At 38.7% G+C, this 23,724-nt stretch overlaps 1 protein-coding gene across 5 annotated transcripts in view; it reads right to left on the reverse strand.

Annotated features, from left to right (window-relative positions):
* The window catches only part of LMNTD1 (lamin tail domain containing 1), a 440,677-nt gene that overhangs the window by 398,673 nt on the left and 18,280 nt on the right, over positions 1-23,724 (reverse strand). For all 5 annotated transcript variants that reach the window (XM_067695956.1, XM_067695955.1, XM_067695954.1 and 2 more), the window contains exon 3: positions 19,186-19,245. The gene's annotated coding sequence lies outside the window, so the exon portion shown is untranslated. The remainder of the gene's footprint in view (positions 1-19,185; positions 19,246-23,724) is intronic.

Here is a 23,724-nt window from a genome sequence, read left to right on the forward strand (position 1 = left end):
CCGCGATGAAGAGTGGCCCCCACTTGCCACAACTAGAGAAAAGCCTTCGCACAGAAACGAAGACCCAACACAGCAAAAATAAATAAATTAATTAATAAACTCCTACCCCCAACATCTTTTTTTAAAAAAACAACAACAACAGTGTGGTTAATACCTACTGTGCTGGTTATTGGGATATTTAGCAATAATATACATAAAGTATCTGGCATATAGGCAGCTTTCAATACATGATAAACATTGCTGTAAATATATAACAAATCTCCATGTTTTCCCCAAAACACACACACACACACACACACACACACACACACAAACACACACACAACAAGGGTGGGGAGAAGAGAAGGGGAGAGAAGGGGGCAATAATTCTACGCTGTTGAGAAAGGAGAAGCCTATAGAAACATGTTTTTGTTATTTTATCATTTCACCATTTTGGGTTTAATATAGAATTTACCTGAGCTATAGATTTTACACTGAGTCAGCTTCCATCCGGAGGGATATATTACTTTAATTTCCCAGACAGTGGGCGAGCAATTTTCTTCAAGGGAGAGGGAGTGGGAGATATTGCCCATCAGTCATAACCTCCCAGAGACTGACAAGTCTGAGTCCACCCGACCTCGACCTCATTTTGCAAGAGCTTTGGTAATCCACCCACAGAATGGAAAGAAGTGGGAGGGGAGATAACATTCTCTCCCTCGTTCCTCGTTCCTGCTTACCACCCCCGACCATATATACACATCATTCTCCCTAACACTATCTGCCTTTCCAAGGCAGATGAACACTGCAGAGAAACAGCAGGGAACTCCTTTCTCAAAGTACTACGGCCAACACCGGCCATTTCGCCATGACTCTGAGGGTCTACAGTGGATGCAGATCTCCCTGCAGGCTGTGCCTCTCATTCCCTCCGCTGCTGGGACAGTGGCCTGCTGTTGCTTCACAGTTCACTCTCTCCCCAGGAATGGCTCTCAACCAAAAGGAGCTGCCTTGCTCTCCTCGGGCAGCCTGCGTCCAGTGACTACTTGAGGTAGGGATACTAAGGCCCTGCACTGTTGCCTCAATTCAGGAAGGGGATCTCAGCTCTAGAACTTCACACGGGGTCTGCTGAGGCCTCTGTTGCAACTGCATCACCGTCCAAGTCTGTCCCCTCTGAGTGGATGCTGACTCTTCCCTGTTCCCTCACTCCCTGATAGGTGTTCCTAGGAGCTCTCGCCAATTAACTCCCTGCACGCATACCTCCATCTCGGAGCCTGTGTAAGGAAATCAATCTACGAGGATTTTGTAGACCGTCAGTGTCCTTTGACAATGAAGGACAGAATCTGGCAGGAGCATCGGTGAGGCTCCTGACAACCCACTAATCATGTGCACAGCTGCTCAGCGAGAGCCCAGAGGGAGCAGGGTGGGTGCGTGCTGAGAGTACCTGCCCACCAGAGGCTCACTGGGAACCTGTGTCTACCACAGCCGCAGCCTAGGGTTGGGAAGATGAGCACCTGGTTCTAGAGCCAGCTGCCTGGGTAGAATCCCACCTCTTTGCCACTTGCTTGGGCATATGACCTTGAGCAAATTCCTTAATCTCTGTGAAATCTGAATACATAATAGTACCTATAAGTTGAATATATAATAGTATCTACCTCATACAAATATATTTAATATTTATATTTTATATATATATATATATATATATATATGAATCAAATAGCACCTACCTTATAAGGCTGTTTAAGAGGATTAACTGAGCCAACATGTGTAAAGAGCTTAAATTAGTCCCGGCACATGGTATATATTCAGTAAATGCTAGCTGTCATAAAACATTTGGATAGTCTATGTGTGTATCTTTATTTAGGAACACCCAGGTTACCAGAGCACTTGCACATATTTATCTCCATCCTTCAAGACAGTAAATTTCTTGAGAGCCAAGATAATGTATTTAATGATTAAATAAATACTTATCCACACATTCATACATTTATACACATCTATGTATATGTAAATGCACGTTTATATGTAGAGTACGAGTATGTGTCAAGCTACCTAAAACTCTATTTGTTTTATGTTTATAAGAATCTGAGATTGTAATGACCCTGGGCAGAGTAGCTAGAAAGAACAAAAGTACAGTGCCATTGAGCTCTCCAGGGGTCCACACTCTCCCCTGGGGCTCTGATCCCTCACTTTGAGAAGGCTTCTCTCTAGCAAATAAAGGAATACATTAGAAGACAGAACCCTAGATCTTGGCTTGAACTGCTCAGGCCCATATCTAAAGATGTACCATGGAGACAAAGGGTTATTCTGCTTATCTGGTGCCTGGAATTGTGATGGTTAATAACCGTTTTGATTTGTAGGGTAGTAACTCTGACAGGTTATACTCATGAAAAGCTTGAAACAGAGATGATAATACCTGTGGGTGTAAAAATTTAATCTTTCTTAATATTAAGTTCACTTAAAGCACCCTGAGGTCAACAAGTTGGTGGGTGACACTGAGTTAACCGAAAGTTCTTTAGCCAAATAGTTTCTAAAAACATCAATCCATTCTAAAATAGGGAATCCCTATTACACATAGCATGCCTATTTGGTGCTATTTTTTAACCATTTAGGGAGACATTACAGTAACATCATAAAAATTCTAAGTTGGAGAAGATGCAGAAGATATGTAGTTTAACCTCCTTCAGAAGTGAAAAAAAAACAAGACTTGGAAAGATTACATGACTTGTCCAAGGTCACACAGAATTTTTTTAATGTTTTATGGATTCTGAATATCAAGCAAAAACCAGATAATTAAATACTTAACGACTTGTGTGTATCTTTTTTTTAATCAATTTTATTTATCTATTTATTTTTTGTTGTGTTGGGTCTTTGTTGCTGCACGCCGGCTTCCTCTAGTTGCGGAGAGCGCGGGCTACTCTTCGTTGTGGTGTGCAGGCTTCTCATTGCAGTGGCTTCTCTTGTTGCAGAGCACAGGCTCTAGGCATGTGGGATTCAGTAGCTGCAGCACGCGGGCTCAGTAGCTGTGGCTCGCGGGCTCTAGAGCGCAGGCTCAGTAGTTGTGTTGCACAGGCTTAGTTGCTCCGCGGCATGTGGGATCTCCCCAGACCAGGGCTCGAACCTGTGTCCCCTGCATTGGCAGGTGGATTCTTAAACCCTGCACCACCAGGGAAGTCCCCACTTGTGTGTATCTTAAGTGATGCAATTGAAGGCAGGGCTATAAAGAGTCCAAGGGGAATCTGAGCTTACATTAGTGCTGTAGGATGCAAAAGAGAAGCCCACTCTGGCTCTTGAGACAATGATTGGACACCTGCCAAGGGTGCTGCACTGTGTGCTTCTGGACTACATGTGCATAGAAAGCACAGGGCAATGATCAATTGACGGTCATTGCCCACTTCAAACAATTCAGAATCTATCCAGAGGCTAGCTGAAAACTGGCTTAAGAAATAACAATGGCATGAGCATTGTTATCAAATACAAGAAACAATAACAATAATGAACATTAGCAGTGTTCTACAGATTACAAAGTATCTTCAAACACAACCCTTTCCATCTTCATAATGGAAAACCACCAGACGAGTAGTCTTGCTGTTGTTATTATTACTACTACCTCCAAACCTGGAGACGTAGGTTGGTTGAGAGAACTACTCCTGTCACTCATCTGAGCCAGGACTCACGTGCAGTTGTCACTCCAAGCCCTGGGCACACTCCCCTAGTCAAAGATGCTGATCCTCAACAGTTTGATGCTCTCTGCTGAGCTCTTGCATCACACACAGTTGAGTATGTAAGGTAAAAAGTGGACTCAGAGATACGAGCCGCTTACTCCATACAGAAGATTACCTCTCTGCCCAGAACAGGGACGCTCACTCCGGAGCCTGTGCTCCGCAACGGGAAAAAGTGTGTGTGAAGGACCAAATCTCTGATTCTTTAGAGACTACCTGATTTAAGCCGTTGAACTGGAATGCATTTGGTGTGGACCTACGGAACTTTTGTACTCTTATACTTGATAAGTTCAGCCCTTGTTTCCTATGAGACCAAAACCACTCAGACTCTTTCCTCAAGAGCTTTTCTGAACTAAGTGTCACACAGACTTCTTCAGTATGTGAAGATGAAGGGATTCAGAGTAACGGGTAGGGCAACTGAATAAGGATCCTCTTAGAATTGTGAGCAGGAAAATGGAAGAATGTTATCACCTGTAATTGCTTTCATGATTGAATCTCCTTGTGCCCTACCTTACCCCATGAACATTCACTATTTTTACTGCCTGACCTAAGCACAGATGTATCTGAGAAAGCAACCATGACTGTGATTTTCAAGTATGTTTATCCAAAAAACCTTATAAATGTGCAGGCTGCTGAAAAAAGAGCTGAAAGGAAGATTGTTATGCTCACCTAAATGTTGCACTGAGGTGTATGAGGACTAAACCAAAGAAAAATGATGGCTATCATATTCCACAAGGGAAATGTGTGTTAAATATTCTTTGTTTAATATTCTACTTAAGTTTTCTTGAACAGGTAAAGCCTTTTTCACTTCTTAAACTGCATTACTAGAGCCTACAGGGAGGCTCAGACCTAAATTTGTTAATAGAATATACTCCGAGCTTAAATGGGTGTATGTGATTTGGGGAAGCAGGTACTTGGTTACTGCTAGATGGATCTCACATTTGCTCCAGTTTGATTTGCGAGAGGCTATTCTTAAATTGTTCTACTTATTAGTTATTCTGATCTCTAGGGTGCCCATTTATGGAATGCTGGAGGGGAGCATAACATTAGGAGCAGAGGTTTCTTAATGCAAAATGGGAAATCTGCATGAACTTTTAAACAGAACTTTGAATGCACTCCAATCTGGAACACATAATTATTTCACGCTGACTGAAATCAAGAAGTAAATATGTGACTATACTCACAGATGTAATTACAAATTACAACCTGTGCCTCATCATTGCCATCTACTCAAAGACACTCTGCTGGATTTCTTAAAACGACTCCTTTTCTCTGTAATTTAATGGAATTTTGAGTATAATGTAACACTATGCCATTTCTAGGCAATTTATGATGCCTGGTGACATTGGTTAGAAGTTGAGGAACGTTTCTGATGACACGAAAATATTTTCACAAGCACACACAAACATTTTTTTCTCTCCTTTTCTGTTTATTTAATTGTCCTTTTAAAACCAGGAGAATAGGAATAGCCTACAGTAACTCCTAGATTCCTTTTCAGAAGTGTGACTAAATATTGAAACTCATCATTTGATAAATACAGTTTGAATTATTTTTCCATAAATGCATGATAACCTATGTTTGTCAGAAAGAAACCCATTTGCCACTTTCCTGTCCATTAACTCAGCCTCTGAGATATTGCTTCAGATTTTCCCTTTGTAGCTGGCATCTTTCCACCTAGAAAAATACCATATCATTTGTGAATCTGAAGTTTTCACTCATTTATAAGAATTTTAAATAAGCCCAATTCTAGTCCCCAGGTAATCCTACTAATTGTAATTCTATTTTATTTAGAAAATACTTATTTATGCTTTTGTTTCAGGTCTCCAAACTAGTCATTTATCCATGACAGAATTTGTTCTTCAATCCTTGGATAACTTTTAAAAAGAAAAGTCTTCCTCAAAAACTCTGCCCTGACCAAATGCTTGCTTGTCTCCTTAGAGGAAAATAAACCCTTCCCCCAATAAATTATGTTTCTTGTCATTTAATGAATCTCTACTTAATCTTGGCTTCCAACTGCATTCCAAGTATAGAAATAAAGCATTCTAGGCTATAGTCTGTATTTCAGTAACCCTTCCAATGAATGGGGGCCATTCTGGAAGTCCATCAAGAATGTCCTACCGTAGCACTACAACTGGGAAACCTTTTCTTACCTTTTCTCCATGTACACTAATCCTTACATTTTAACACCCAAATTAACTTTTTTCTCCTCTGTGAAGTTCTCTATGATTCATTCTACTCCTGTTTGAGAAGTAACTCATCCTGCTTGCATGAGCAAAACCAAGTATATTTGAGAATCAGTGACTAGAAACACTTTATCCTCAGAGTCCCGAGGGGTAGAAAACTGGTTGGATGGGCCCATAGAGACATATTAAGGTGAGTAGGCAGAATAGTAGGAGAGTTTTTGTTGAACAGCTTTGACCACTTCATTGCACAGTGGCTTTGGAGTCAAACAAATCTAGGATGGACGCAGCTAAATGAATACAAATTAATTACTTCTATCGATATAAGGCTATTCATGTACTCTATTTCTTCTTGAGTGAGGTCTGCTGATTTGCACCTCTTTAGGAATTTGTCAATTTTATGTGTTGTTTATAATATACCCTCATCATCCTTTAAATGTTGGGGCTGATAAAAAACAAAATTAAGGATAGACTCATTGAATGTGTAAGAAATAAAATTTAATTTGTTGGACTTGTAGTGAGGTTCCCTTTTTCATTTGTAATATTGTTCATTAGTGTTTTCTCTCTCTTTTCTTTTTTCATATTCTGTCTGGATAAAGTTTTGTCAAGTTTATTAATCTTTTCAAATAACCAGTTTTTAATTTATCTGATTTTTTCCTATTGTTTTTCTGTTTACTCTTTCATTGATTTCTGTTCTGATCTTCATTATTACCTTCCTTCTGCTTATTTTGAGTTAAATTTGCTTCTCTTTTCCTAGTTTTATTGATATCCCTGTTTTAAAACCTTTCTTCTTATCTAATATAAGCATTTAATGTTTTAAATCTGTTTCTAAAACTGCTTTGACTTCATCCAACAAGTTTTTATATATACGTTTTATGTTCATTTTCATTCTGTTCAAAACATTTGCTAAATTTTCTTGTGATTTCTTCTTTTACCCATAGATTTAGAATGTGTCATTTGGGGATATTTGGAGATTTTCCAGATAACTTTGTAATTGAATGTTGTTTAATTCCTGCTCTCCATATGGTCCTGAGTTTGAAGTTGTGACTTAATCTCCTCTCTAGGCTATGATGATGAGTCCCTAGTACTATTTGACCCCTGAAATGTGCCCTCCAGCTTTATGCCCCACCCTTTTGCCCTTCAGTAGTCCCCGTGGGGCTCATCTGGATGTGTCTGACTCCTCATCTTCTACATGATGTGATAGAGGAATCACAAGCAATGATAAATTTCATAGGAAATCAAATGTGGATCAATTAAAAGGTCACCAAAGTGCATTAAGGGTTTGGAAAAGATTAGACAAATAATATACAGAGTGAATTTCTCAAGAAATACTCATTAACTGAGGAATAGGGCACTGAAAATGTATAATGGGGTTTTACGCAAACTTGAGAATTAACAGAGTTGATGAGATCAAGGTACCAAGGACTTTCAATCGTTAGTAAGACCCTTCTTTGACATAACTCCACAATTCTTTCAAAATTATCTTCCCATTTTTTCCATTTGCTTCTTAGTACAGATATCAAAAGACTGGTATGAATTATATATTCTATTTGATACCAGAGTCACAGCAGAAAATATTATCAGGTTCAGGAAAGGTGTAACCCTCGTTCTTCATCAATGATTGTAATCACACCTGACATTGGCAATTCCTCTAACATCCAGACAATATCAACTTATTGTTTACAATTATAACTATACAGTACAACCTAATCTATTTCCCAACTTTTCAAAACTTAAATTCATGTTACTAATGTTTCAGGTGTGAGAATTAAAACAAGGAGAAGGTTTTTTTTTTTAATTACAAAGAGTTCTTATTTTTTAGAGATACATACTGAAATATCTGCCCGTAAAATATTTTTATAAAAATGTAAATTTGGAACTACCCTGGTGGCACAGCGGTTAAGAATCCACCTGCCAATGCAGGAGAGACAGGTTCAATCCCTTGTCCAGGAAGATCCCACATGCCGTGGAGCAACTAAGCCTGTGCGCCACAACTACTGAGCCTGCGCTCTAGGGCCCATGAGCCACAATTACTGAGCCTGCGTGCCACAACTACTGAAGCCCACACGCCTAGAGCCCGTGCTCTGCAACAAGAGAAGCCACCGCAATGAGAAGCCCGCGCACCTCAACGAAGGGTAGCCCCTGCTCACTGCAACTAGAGAAAGCCTGCACGCAGCAACAAAGACCCAACACAGCCAAAAATAAGTAAATAAAGATAAATAAATATATAAATATATATATAAATTTAACTACTTCTTTATTGAAAGAGACTATACCTGAAAATTTTTTCAATTACTCTCAAATGAAGAGTATGTGATAGAATTTTAATATATCAGTACATGTGGAAAAACAGCTCAAACATATAGGATCTCATGTCTATATCCTCTCCATATAAAGTCTTCAGACAGACATCTCAGACAATGATGTACAAACAAACCAATTCATAAAACCAACTCCTCATAATCTGAGGAAAGTCATAATTGATCTCCATGGAAGCCAGACCCTATAAAGTATATTCTCTTTATGGCATCTGGAGCAAATCACCAACAAACAAGGGATATGTTTAAACAGGCAATTTTAAAAACTTGAGGATGTCACTTAATTTGATTACAGACAAAGCTGGGGCCTACCTTAGGTTGGCCCCCTCAGTGTTTCCTAACTCGTGATTCCCCTTTTAAGACGGCCTGAAAGAAGGAAAAATCAACCAGCCCTGATTAATAAGTTGTGTCTATATGCACAAATGAAGAGGGTAACTTCTGAGCTGAATTTTGTCTCTCTCTACTCAAAAAGCACAGGGTCCTTACTCATTTGTAAAAGTAATATTTCTTTCTATTACTGTGTATTTATTAATATAAATACACCACCAACTGTATTTATAGAGTTCAAACCAGCACAGTTCAAATACTACGAAGGTGCCAGGTATTTCCAGCGATACTTTTGTGGTCACTGATTTTTTTCAATCAGCAAATTAGTTTCTAATGCTGCTGAAGGCGACCAATATAATTTGCTTTTTTGTATTAATGCTATGACACTATCTGGTATCACAAACTGAAAGAGGATTGATTACACTACGTTAAAAGTTTTGGGATATAAGGGTTTTTTTTAATGTTTTATAATCACAAAATATGTCCTAGAGATAAAAATCAGATTCCATTTTATAATCAACGTGCCTTGGGACACTTGGCTGAACCAGAGAAAGGATAAGGCAAAGCAGAAGGAAAGAAGGAAACAAATGGAAGGCTAACATTGAGGTTTTGTCTCTCAGGAAGGACAAAGACCAGTCCTATAATCAAAACTTGTGGTTATTTATTATCGACATGGCAGAGAGACTGAATTTAAAAAAATCTTTCCATCTGTCCACACTCTGTGTGCTGCTGCTCTGAGGAAAAATAAATATATCCTGGGTTGACACCAAGAATACTGGGTTTACTATTAGTAATGTTCTCACTAAGGTGCCTCAATCAACCCTTCTGCAGTCTAAAAAAATATAAATATATCCTGGGTTGACACCAAGAATACCGGGTTTACCATTAGTAATGTTCTCACGAAGGTGCCTCAATCAACCCTTCTGCAGTCTAAAAAATGTAAATAAAAGTTAGATGACGGATTGTGAATTGATCAGGAGCTTTGATGTCATGTTTAGCATTTGGGTTTTTGTTTCGTTTTGTTTTGTTTTGTTTTGTTTGTTTGTTTGGGCCTGTTCTGCAACTCTTAACAGCTAGAATTCCATTTCAATCACAACAGGAACTAAAGAATTCTGAACACTACACAGCCTCAGTTTTTAAAATGAAGCCTGAAATATCACTTAGAACAATGGCTGGGGAAGAAAACAACCATAAAGTTTGTTTTGTTTGACAGTGACTGACAATGATATCATTGTCTACACATGTATGTCTGTAAATACTGCTGTGCACCATGCAGCTCTTTCCCCTGGAGTATAATCCAGCCCTGGAAATAGTAGATCAACCCGTCACCATGGATACCGAAAAATCTGGCCAAGTGACCTAAAATGTAGATTGTGAATAAAATTGTGTTGGTATCTGTTGCTGCGACTGATGTCAGTGCTCTGTCTTTCTCATTAGGAAGAGTAGCCCTGAAAAGGGGCCCAGTGTTCCCAGAGATCCCAATCCCCATGGGTTCTGCTCTCATCCTTTACCTGCCTTGGCTCCACAGGCTGTCCTGAGGTCCTGGACCCACAGGTTGTGCTGTTCATCCACACAGGAATCCAACGGTACCACTGCTAGTGCCAACTATTTGTCTCTGAGATACTCACATCTGGCCTCTGAAGATTTATTAGTTTCTTTATCTCAACCAAGTGTGAAAAATCTCTTTTACATTTGTTTTGGCTGAAACAAAATGCATGAGCCAGAAAACTAAGAGGAAAACAAGGAATTTAAAAACAAACTTCAATTCGAGTTCTTGTTCTACCTCTAACTCACTACAGACCTTAAGTAGTTACCTGACTTTTCATTATTCACTCAACCAACATGTGCTGAGGGCTTACTGCGCCAGATATGCTTAGGCAACAGGTATGCAAAGAAAAATGGGAAACAATTCTTGTTCTCAAGGAGCTCACAATGAAAAAGAGAAGACTGACACACACGCCAATGTTCACAATGCTGGGTGAGACAGATCATGATAGGAGGAAACAGAGGAGAAAGAGGGTCATCTCACCAGACTGGGAAGGTCACGATGGGCTTCCAGGAGGAGTAGAGTCTGAAATGAGGCCTGAAGGATGAGTGAGAGACGTTCAGTCCACAGGAGAAGGAGAGGAGAGGAGAGTGCAGAAGGAGGAAAGGGTGAAATGATAATGGACTTGGAAAGGAGAAAATGTTATCCTGGCACACTACTTGACCCAGCATGAAAAAGTGTCATAATAATATAAATGCCATTAGTTAGCTTTTAAAGGCAAACTGTAGATAAAAGTATTGTCGATGGTTTCAAAAACAGTTAATAACATTTCAGTGTTAACACTATTTAACCATGTAAAAGAAAATTATTACATTTACCTTATGACTTAGTTATTCCACTGCTGGGTATTTACCTGAGAGGACTGAAAATGTATGTCCTCACAGAGACTAAAATAAAGATGTTCTTAGCAGCTTTATTCATATTAGCCCAAACTGGAAGCAACTCAAATGTCTATTAACAGTGCAATGAATGTCAAAGTGTGTATATTTATACAATGCAATATTTTTCAGCAGTTAAAAAAAATGCAGCAACATGGATGAATCTCACAGACATTATACTAAGAGGAAAGAAGCCAGACACACACACACACAAAATCCACTGTGACTTTATCTATGTAATTTCTAGAAGAGGAAAATCTATTCCATAATGGAAAAGGTCAGATAAACTGTTGCCTCTGGAAGGGGCAGAGGACTGACTAGGAAGGAGCGCAGGGGTCATTTCTCAGGTGATGAAAATGCTAGAGATGTGGGTTACACAGGTGTAGGTGCTGATTAAAACTCATTGAATTGCACAGGTAAGACATGTGGCTTTCACTGTATGTTTTTGATATAAAAAATGAGAACAAACACTAATTAGTAATTTTGCTTTTTTTCAGTGGTATAAATTAGCCATTCTGAGGCTACCTCCTGTATATTCCGGCTTGAGCAAAATTCTAGGCTTCTGAAAATAATGGGAGCCAGGTTTTTTGTTGTTGAGGGATGGGATAACCAACACAGAAAGTAAGAGGACTCTGCTGTGCAATACGGCAGCTATTAGCCACATATGGCTCCTGAACCCTTGAAATGTGGCTAGACCAAACTGAAGATGTGCTGTAAGCATCAAATACACACTAGCTTAGGAAGAACTTACTACAAGGGGAAAAAAAGTGCAACATCTCACTAATAACGTCTTATTTGATTATATGTTGAAATGGTAAAAATTAGGATACATTGTGTTAAATAAATACATTATTAAAATAGATTTAAATTGTTTCTTTACTCTTTTAAACATGGCAACTAGAAAGTTTATAATTACATATGTGGCTCACACTTGTACCCATTGCACAGTACTAAACTATAATGTAGCTTGTGCTGTTGGACTGGAATTGCAGCTATTATATTCCAATATGTGAACTCATAGTTTGATCTATCTATCTATCTATCTATCTATCTACTTACCTTTTTTCCTCTGAAAGGGCCTGGAAATAATGCCATACCAGTAGAAATGAGCACACTTAGCACTCAGATATTGGTATCATTCTCTATTAAAACAAAATATAGCTGCTTGGAGAAATAGTTGATTTCAGGGCTGGGGCAGAGAAAGTACAAGATGAGCTTGGAACATCATACTTCACAAAAAAGTAAAGGATTTTTCAAAAAATAATGGGGTATGTAAAAATGACACAGAAGGATTACTGGGGCTTCCCCTAGCCAAATCTAGGCTAATTTGAGCATCAAAATAAATGACGATAGTAATGGATCATAACCTATTTAATAAAATAAGAATCCGTGAGTCCCTATCCAAATAAATAAATAAGTAAGAAGGGACAGTGCTTCCTTAGAGTAGAATATCAACTAATAAAGAAAAACAATCATGGAGACAGAAGATCATCAATGGATACTAAAACTAGTTGGGTAAAACTTTTATGAGAAATAACGTTATTTACCTATTTTCAAAGTGTCTCCCCACATATTAATTTCAAAGAAAAAAATATATATTTAGTTTAGAAGAAGAATTTTTCAAAAAGACACATGCACCCCAATGTTCACTGCAGCACTATTTACAATAGCCAGGATGTGGGAGCAACCTAAATGCCCATCACCAGACGAATGGATAAAGAAGATGTGGTACATATATACAGTGGAATATTACTCAGCCATAAAAAGGAATGAAACTGGGTCATTTGTAGAGACATGGATGTCATACAGAGTGAAGTAAGTCAGAAAGAGAAAAACAAATATCATATATTAATGTGTATATGTGGAATCTAGAAAAATGGTACAGCTGAACAGCTTTGCAAGGCAGAAATAGAGACACAGATGTAGGGAACAAATGTATGGACACCAAGGGAGGGAAGTGGAGGGGGCGTGGTGGGATGATTGGGAGTTGGGATTGACATATATACAGTAATATGTATAAAACAGCTAACTAATAAGAACCTGCTATAAAAAATAAATAAATAAAATGCAAAAAAAAGAATAATTTTTGAACTTTACAATTGAAAGAATTATCAAGATAAACCCAGAATTAATTATACAATCTTGCTGCCTTTGAGTTTTTAAATATCACTGAGAGATTAAAACTATCCCCCAACCCCAAATCTGATGAAGGAAAATTAACCTTATCTAAGTGTGGTTTATGAATCACCCTTAGAATCATCTGAATTCTTTTTACAAAATCTTTATAAGATATAAGAGGCAGAAAGCCTTCAAGCCTTCACATCCCAAGGAACATGGCAGCAGTGGGTGCAATTAAAAATATTATTTACAAGGCTTCCCTGGCGGTGCAGTGGTTGAGAATCTGCCTGCCGATGCAGGGAACGCGGGTTCGTGCCCCGGTCTGGGAAGATCCCACATGCCGTGGAGCGGCTGGGCCCGTGAGCCATGGCCGCTGAGCCTGCGCGTCCGGAGCCTGTGCTCCGCAACGGGAGAGGCCACAACAGTGAGAGGCCCACGTACCGCAAAAAAAAAAAAAAAAAAAAAAATTATTTACAGAACTAATTAGTAAATTTAATCAGGAAACAAGTGAGAATAAGAATACATAAAATTACAATGTAATTTTTCATAGTTATACTTCTTATTGTTACTTTTTAAAATGATATAATTTTAAGTAGTGTCAGAAATCTTTTGTAAACCTTGCACTGACAGTTCTAAAAAATACTTCATGTAATTTTGAAAACAATAATGATTATAAAGTTAAAAAAATTTCATAGTGACAGGTCAAAAAATAGGAAACTACCTATAAAATTAGATATTCTATATATATATACATTTTTTGGTCACACAGCATGGCTTGTGGGATCTTAGTTCCCTGACCAGGGATTGAACCTGAACCTGGGCCCCAGCAGTGAAAGCACAGAGCCCTAACCACTGGACTGCCAGGGAATTCCCCTGGATATTCTATTCTTAAACAGACTGTACAACAAAAAAGCCAAGTTTATTGCCCAGCTAAATAACTTTGATATTAAAAAAACAATAATGCCATTACCTACACATACACAATAGGCAGAACAATTTAAATCAAGTAACAAATAGGTACTAACTATGATATCTAGCCTCAAAATTAAAAATTCAATCGTATGTCAATAGCTGTATAAACACAAGAAGATCAAGTTGATTTATTTATTAATTTGTCTGTTTGATTATTTATAAGATAACCTCTTTGGGGTGTGGCCAAGATGGCAGAGTAGGAAGACTCTGAGCCCACCTCCTCCCATGGGCACACCAAAATTACAACTACTTACAGAATAAAAATCTATGAGAACGACCTGAAGATTAGCAGAAAAGATCTTCCACAACTGAAGACATAAAGAAGGAACCACACCAAGACAGATAGGAGTGGCAGAGATGCAGTATAGTCAGGACCAACACCCCCGGATCAGCGACCCTAAAGGGAAGAATATCACAACTGCAGAAGTCCTCCCCAAAGAGCGAAGGGTCCAAGCCCTACATCAGGCTCCCCAGTCCAGAGGTTATGCACAAAAAAGACGAGCCCCCAGAACATCTGGCTTTGAAGGCCATTAGGAAACAAAGACTCCACTTTTAAAGGGTGCAAAAGAGTTTCACATGCTCTGAGTATGAGCAAAGAGGCAGTAGTTTGAAAGTAGCCTGGGTTAGACCTACTTGCTTATCTCAGAGAGACTGCCAGAGAGGCAGGAGGTAACTGGGACTCCGCCTGAGAACAGAGACTCTGATGGCAGCCAATTTTGGAGCTCGATCTACCTTGATGACACCTGCACTGGCAAGCACCATTTTGGAATCCTCCCTCTGGCCTAATAGGTGCTGGAGCTTAAGCTGCCCACCAGTGGGTCCACAGCCACTGCAAGAGACAGAACCTCACAGCCAACTGAGCCAAAGGCAAACCCCAACTACCAGCACGCCCAAAGTAATCGACCCCACCACAACAAATAAACCCATGCAGCCCACATATGGGGCACCCCTAAAGCATATCATTATGGTGACCACAAGAAAGCATGCTGATGGGCCCCAAAGGACATCTATATAAGGCCACTTCTCCAATATCAGAAGACATAACCACCTACCTAATACATAGAAATAAACACAAAGAATTAGACAAAATGAGGAGACAGAGGAATATGTTCCAAATGAAGGAACAAGACAAAAACCTCAGAAAAAGAATGAAGTGGAGATAAGCAATCTACCTGCTTGATTAATGATGGTCATGATGGTCATGATTAAAGGTGCTCACCAAAGTTAGGAGAAGAATGGATGAACACAGTGAGAATTTCAACAAAAGAGTTAGAAAGCATAAAGCAGTACCAAACAGAGCTGAAGAATACAATAACTGAAATAAAAAATACACTAGCAGGAATCAACAGTAGATAGATGATACAGAGGAATGGGTCAACAAACAGGAAGACAGAGTAGTAGAAATCACCCAAGTTGAACAGGAAAAAAAAAGAATTTAAAAAAATGAACCCAGTTTAAGAGACCTCAGGGACAACCTCAACTATACTAACATTCACATTATAGGGGTCCAAAAAGGGGCAGAAAACTTATCTGAAGAAATAAGAGATGAAAACTTCCCTAACTTGGAAAGGAAACAGATATCCAGGTTCAAGAAGGACAGAGTCCCCAACAAGATGAATCCAAAGAGGTCCAAAGCAAGACATATTATAATTAAAATGACAAAAATTAAATATAGAGAATATTAAAATCAGCAAGGGAAAAGAAATTAGTTACATACAAGCATACTCCCATAAGGCTATTAGCTGACTTTTCAGCAGAAACTGCAAGCCAGAGGGAGTGGTATGATACATTGAAAGGAAAATCCTAAAACCAAGAACATTTTACCTGGCATATTATTCAGATGTAAAAGACAAATAAAGAATTTTATACACAAGCAAAAGTTAAAAGAGTTCATCACTAAACTAGTCTTACATAAAATGTTTAAAGGGGCTCTTCTAAGCAGAAAAGGTTACAACTAGAAATATGACAATTATGAAAGACAAAAGTCTCATTGGTAAAGGCAAATATACAGTACAGGTGATATATCAACCAAGTATAAAGCTAGTAGGAAGGTTAAAAGACAAAAATAGTAAACTTATCTATATCCACAATAACTAGTTAAGGGACACACAAAATCAAAAGATGTAAAATACAATGTCAAAAACATTAAACATGGAGGGTGGGTAAAAATATAGGGTTTTTAGAATGCATTCAAACTTAAGAGATCAATTTAGAATAATCATATATAAGATATTCATCAAATCACAAGAAGAAAAGAACAATAACAAACTGAAAAAAATTCACAAAATGGCAATAAGCACATACCTATCAATAATTACTTTAGGGCTTCCCTGGTGGCGCAGTGGTTGAGAGTCCGCCTGCCAATGCAGGGGACACGGGTTCGTGCCCCGGTCTGGGAAGATCCCACACGCCATGGAGCGGCTAGGCCCGTGAGCCATGGCCACTGAGCCTGCGCGTCTGGAGCCTGTGCTCCACAACAGGAGAGGCCACAACAGTGAGAGGCCTGTGTACCACACACACAAAAAAAAATCCTCAACAAAATACTAGGAAAGTGAATTCAGCAGTACATTAAAATGATCATACACCATGATCAAGTGGGATTTATCCACAAATCAATATCCACAAATCAACCTATGTGATACACCACATTAACAAATAGAAGAATAAAAATCATATGATTATCTCAATAGATGAAGAAAAAGCTTTGGACAAAATTCAACATCAATTTTATGATAAAAACTCTCAACAATGTAGGCATACAAGGAACATACCTCAACATAACAGAGGTCATATATGACAAACCCACTGCCAACATCATACTCAATGACGAATAGCTGAAATCATTTCCTCTAAGATCAGGAATAAGACAAGGATGCCCACTCTCACTACTTTTACTCAACATAGTATTGGAAGTCCTAGCCACAGCAATCAGACAAGAAAAAGCAATAAAAAGAATCCAAATTGGAAAGGAGGAAGTAAAACTGTCACTGTTTACAGATGACATGATACTATATATAGAAAATTCTAAAGATGGCACCCCAAAACTAGTAGAACTCATCAATAAATTCAGTAAAGTTGCAGGATACAAAATTAATATACAGAAATCTGTGGCATTTCTATACGCTAATAATGAACTGTTGGAAAGAGAAATTAAGAAAACAATCTCATTTACAATTGCATCAAAAAGAATAAAATTCCTAGGAGTAAATCTAACCACTGAGGTAAAAGACTTGTACTCTGAAAACTATCAGACATTGATGAAAGAAACTGAAGAGGATACAAACAAATGGAAAGATACACTCTGCTCATGGATTGGAAGAATTAATATTGTTAAAGTGACTATACTACCCTATGTAATCTACAGACTCAGTGCAATCCCAATGGCATTTTTCACAGAACTAGAACAAACAATTCTAAAATTTGTGTGGAAACACAAAAAACCTCTAATAGCCAAAGCGACCTTGAGAAAGAACAATGCTGGAGGTATCACAATCCCTGGTTTCAAACTACACTACAAAGTTACAATAATCAAAACAGTATGGTACTGGCAGAAAAACAGACACATAGATCAATGGAACAGAATAGAGACCCCAGAAAGAAACCAAAGTTCATATGGTCAATTAATCTACAACAAAGGAGGCAAAAATATACAACTGGGAAAAGACAGACTCTTAAATAAATGTTGTTGGGAAAACTGGACAGCTACATGCAAAAGCATCAAACTGGACTACTTTTTCACACCATATACAAAAATAAACTCAAGATGGATTAAAGACTTAAATGTAAGACCTGAAACCATAAAAGTCCTTTTAAAAAAAAACCCATAGTAAGTAATTTCTTTGACATTGGATTTAGCAATATATTTTTTTGATCTGTCTCCTCAGGCAAGCAAAACAAAAATAAAAAAATAAACAAATGGGACAATATCAAACTAAAAGCTTTCGCTTAGTGAAAGAAATTGCCAATAAAATGAAAAGGCAGCCTACTGAGTGTAAGAAGGTATTTGCAACTGATATATGTGATAATGGGTAATACCTGAAATACACAAAGAACCCATACAACTCAACATCAAACAAACCAGCAACCTGATTCGAAAATGGGCAGAGGACCTGAACAGCCATTTTTCCAAAGGAGGTATGCAAATGACCAACACACATATGAAAAGATGCTCAACAACTCAAATCATCAGGGAAATGCAAATCAAAACCACAATGAGATACCATCTCACACCTGTCAGAATGGCTATCATCCAAAAAAGACAACAAATAACAAGTGTTGGCGAAGATATGGTGGAAAAGGAACCCTGTGCACTGTAAATTGATGCAGCCACTATGGAAAACAGTTTGCAGTTTCCTCAACAAATTAAAAATAAAACTACCATATGATCCAGAAATTTCACTTCTGGGTATTTTCCCAAAGAAAACCAAAACACTAATTCCAAAAGATATATGAACCCCAATGTCCATTGCAGCATCATTTAAAATAGCCAAGATATGGAAGCAACCTAAGTGTCCATGGATGGATGAATGGATAAAGAAGATGTGCTACACACACACACACACACACACACACACACACACACACACAATGGAATATTACTCACCCATTAAAAATGAAATCTTGCCATTTGTGACAACATGGATGACTCTAGAGGGCATTTTGCTAAGTGAAATAAATCAGACAGGAAAAGAAAAATACTGTCTGATCTCACTTATATGTGGACTCTAAAAAACAAAACAAACAAACAAAGCAAAATGAAAACAGACTCATAGATACAGAGAACAGATGGATGGTTGCTAGAGCAGAGGCAGGTGGAGGGCTGGGTGAAACAGGTGAAGGGAATTAACAGTATAAATCTCTAGTTACAAAATGAATAACCCACAGGGATATAATATACAGCATAAGGAATATGATCAATAATATTGTAGTAACTTTGAATGGGGACAGATGGTACTTGACTTACCGTGGTGTTCATTTTGTAATATATATGCAAATGTCAAATTACAATGTAGTATACCTGAAACTAACACAATATTTTACATCAACTATATTTAAATTTTTAAAAAGATAACTTCTTTTCAAAAGATTTTAGTTGCTTACAACAGAGGGCCTGCAGAATCTGTATCAAAATGAAATACAAAAACTTACCATGTTAGACCTGTGGCAGGTTCGGACATGAAGAGGAAGCTGCTTGCTTTCCAGAGTTCTCTGAAAAAGCAAAAGAATGCCCATGATATCTAGTAGTTGACTCCAAGGGAGCTTAAAAAGACAAAAGGAAACTTCTTTATGAAAGAGTTAAGTGCTATCATCAGGAATGCGGGTAGGAGTGCAGGAATAAAATTTGAATAAATAAATAAATGGCAAGAAAAACTGGCAGAGACTATGCATCTTTGAACTTCAAATTAACATTTGTCATAAGCTTCAAAAGAGTCCTAAACTCTTCACTGTCCAAAACCTCCTGGCCGTCACTAAAACACTTCATGAGGCCGGTGAAGTAATATATTTCACAGGTTCTGTAACACTTAGAAGACCAAGAAAGAACAAACCATCCTGATCTTTAGGTAAATATGGCATCATCTGCAAGTAGAACATAATCAGATTTATTTGATGGTCAAACCCTTCAGAGCTGCAAATGATTTACTGTGTTTTATTAAATTTATTTTCTTCATATTTTGAAAAGAAGAAAATAGTACACTGGCGTGTGTGTGTGTTCGTGCTTCTGTGTCTATGTGGAAAATAGCAAGGTTGGCTAATGGAAGAAGAGCATAAAAGACTTTTTTGCAAAATCAACTGAAGGTGTCTACAGTGACTACTTTAAAAGTATGATCATCTTTAAAAAAATTTTTTTAACAGTTTAAAACATTATGAAAGAGAAAGAAAATTCAGACCAAGGGAAAAAGAGATAATGTAAGCATGCCAACTCTGAGAATTGTCGGAGTTGCCATGGTTATTTCAAATCTGCTTTGAGCTTCCTAGCAGCCAGGACAATGGGCTCACTGAATTACAAAGCTTTGTTACTGGAATAAGAAAATATTCTAGTTCCTCAGAAAAAGAAAGGCTTTCCTTGATTTTAAATTCCAAAGGTATCTCTCATGTGAAGAAAAAGAATACGGTATAATATAGTATATACTATCTTCAATTGGATTTTTATTGCTAATATCAAATGATTGTTTAAAGCACTGCTGCTTATTGAAGGCATTTCTGGGCGGTCTAAGGAATCCCCACTAAACATACAGCCCTCCCATGCTCTAGAAATATCACTGTTCTCTGGAGAACACATTAGGATCTTCATGGTACACCTAAGTGAATATATTTTTCCACTTGATTGTATCCTGTCATATAAACATAATCAATAGAATCAACTGTCAAAAAATTCATTGATTAGTTTTTTAGATGAACACAGGAACTAAGGCTCTGAAAGTTGGAAAGGATTTCAGAGAGCTCTTGGTCCAATAATAAATTATAGCAGCTAATGTCACAAAAGGCATCTCTGACAATCAGTATAGGAATTTGGCATGCAGGCTGTCATGGACAGTTGGATCACTCTCTCACAAGCCCATCTATCTACTCCACTGCTGTAGACAGTTGTTTTATTATGTTATGCTGAAAACTACTGGACTGTAATTTCCACCCGCTTTTTTTTTTTTTTTTTTTTTGCGGTACACGGGCCTCTCACTGTTATGGCCTCTCCCGTTGCGGAGCACAGGCTCCAGATGCGCAGGCTCAGCGGCCATGGCTCACGGGCCCAGCCGGTCCGTGGCATGTGGGATCTTCCCGGACCGGGGCACGAACCCGTGTCCCCTGCATCGGCAGGCGGACTCTCAACCACTGCGCCACCAGGGAAGCCCTCCACCCGCTTTTAAAGTCTGTCCTCCAGATCAGCTGAGCAGCTCTCAAGTATAAGAAGACACTTTTGCTTTACCACTTCCATCTTACCTTCCCTAAGCTAAACATCTTCAGTTTATGCTATTCGTCCATTTAAAATGATGCTGATTACTTTAAAAGTCATATAACACTTTAAATTTTTTTCAGTGCTTTGTATACATGACCTCATTTTTACCCTTACATCTATGAATGCTCTACAACAGGTATTTTAATCATGAGAACACTAACTGGCCCCTAGATCATACCACTGATTTATGGCAGAATGTAGACTAGAAGCTTGGCCTCTTCATTTTCTTCCTATCTCTGTGTTTAAACGATCAGTTTACTACACTGAACGCTCATTAACCGCAGTGAATATTCAAGAGAAGAAAGTCTGAAGACATTTTACTCATGTTAAGAAAATAATCAGGAAGACTCATTTATGGTAACTAATACTTGTAAATTTACAATTTTTCCAAGTGTTAAGAATTTTATATAGGTGTTTGGAACTTCTGAAAGAGATATTTTTAAAGTTTTTCTCTCGTTTTTAGCTAAAATTTTGACGAAACTACAGGTCTGAGTTCAGGTTCATGTTTAGGTTTGAGTTCAGGTTTAAGTTTGCTGATTATCCCAACCATAAAATAATAAAACTAATATAAACCCTCTGGTTTGCCAAATAAAAATAGAATTCTTTGAGTAATAAAAATGTGTGAAGGTTCTAGGACTTTATGTACTTCAGTCAGTTCAGATACCATTCTCCTGCTGTTATTTTTTCCTATATTCATTTTCATCCACTCAATTATTGAGTTCCTGGGCATCTTCTGCTTTCTCTTTTGTGTTCCTAGCAAGAATTATCGGAATTCAAACACTTTCCCTTAAACAGCAACAACAAAAATCCACTGAACACATAAAACTTCACCTGTTGGGGTAAAATCCTCAAGGGCCCTAGAACTATACATACAGCACTCAACGGCACAGAAGCAGCAGTCGTTAATGGTCTGTAATTAAAATCTCAGCTTTAAAATGTGCCTCCAGGGGCATTTCAACAAAGTCCAACTTAAAGAACTTTCACCGTGCCAAGGAGGTGCGCTACTAAGCACGAGCACATTGGAAAGTCAAGTGGTGAGAGCCCACCCTCATCCACTGTAGGAGGCCGTGTGCATCACTGCGGGAACTCCCGGAGCGCAAGCTGACACGGCAGCGACAGGGCAGAAGGAGAACTGAAGAGGCTCTGCACTTCTACGGACATGGAGCACAAACCTCTGAGGATGTGATGAATTGAGACTAATAGCAGGTTGAACTACTGGAAATATTAGTCTGATTGCACATTGTTTAAGTAGAATGAGCCTGCTCTTCAGTGTCTTTTTTCCTTTCCAAATGTGTCCAAATGTCAATTTGAGCCATTTTCCTAAGGAACAAACTAAATGGCCATCAGAATATAGAAAACGAAAACGAGTCAAAATGGCCACAGAGAGAAGCAGACTCGGAAGCCACGTGTGAAATTTAGATCAACCAGCCTCTGCTCGGGATACTGACCCAGCCACCAGCCAGGCCCACTTCCAGTGTTTAGTCTTGCAGGCAATCCCCTGTCATTGGGCACCAGTAATTCAAGTTACCATGCTACCAAAATACGGCATTGGTTCCTTCATCCTGCATCTTCCTGGGATTCTTTACTACTCCTCAATCTTGGTCGTGCTTTCTTTCTAGAAGTGACAAAACCATATATATTTGGCTGCGCAGTGTGGCACACGGGATCTTAGTTCCCTAACCAGGGATCAAACCCGTGCCCTCTGCAGTGGAAGCGCCACAGCCTTAACCACCAGACTGCCAGGGAAGTCCCAACAGAATCGTTGAAACGGAGCAGGCTTTAGAGGGAAATAGTCTGCTTTTATGCTAGGTTCGCCTACTTACAGGGAAAGGATGTTTATTCCAGGCTCCTGATGTTTTTCCTTGCATCTAGAGAGACCTCAGCTCATGTAACATTCCCAACCTCTTTACTCTTTCACCACTCTGCCTCAGAGAATGAAAAGCAAATTATGTGAATGGTAACTTTGAGAAGAGTAAATAGGGCTTGCTAAGCTCAGCCCCTGCCGTGCTCTCCTTCCTTGAGGAATGGCCACAGTAATGCCCATATTCATGTCTTATCTTCCATGTTGGAAATTTTCCAAGGGGAGGGCCCCACAGGAGGAGACATGTCCACCTGGCCTGGCCCGATAGACCGGTCTGTTTCTGACCAGCAGCACTGGGAAGCCCACAGCTGCTGCACTCCTAAGCCACATCATCTCTCCCAGCCTGAATCAGTAATAAGTATGGTACTCTGATCTCCATCTTGCTCCTTGTCTATCTCTTAAGTGGCTTGGAGCTCAGGACCATGTTTTAACTGTGTTGACCTTGCAAAGCTATTTTACTACAGTCATCATTATCCACTCACATTTGTCAAGTTTTTGAACATCTTTTTCCTCTTCTGGATGTTATTTTACCTACCTGGCAGGAATGTGAATGTAAAGTGCCTAGCACAGGGCTTGGCCTTCAATTAAAGTTTACCTTCCTTTGCTTTTTTTAATTTTAATTTAGTCATCACCTGTTGTCTTGATTCCTTCTTCCCTTTAATTTCCTCCAATAAATTGGCTTCTTCTGTCTTGCATCATTGTCTTCCACACTTTCTTATTTCTTCTTTCTGTCTCTAGGCACTGCCCTAAATCAACCTAAATTTAGTTCTTAAAGTGTGGTCCCAGAACCAGTAGCGTCAGCATCTTTTGGGAATTTGGTGGAAAGGAAACTCTCAGGCCCTATCCCAGATCTGCTGAATCAGAAACTGTTGGT

The sequence above is a fragment of the Pseudorca crassidens genome, chromosome 11 (assembly GCF_039906515.1).
Source record: "Pseudorca crassidens isolate mPseCra1 chromosome 11, mPseCra1.hap1, whole genome shotgun sequence".
Taxonomy (NCBI): domain Eukaryota; kingdom Metazoa; phylum Chordata; class Mammalia; order Artiodactyla; family Delphinidae; genus Pseudorca; species Pseudorca crassidens.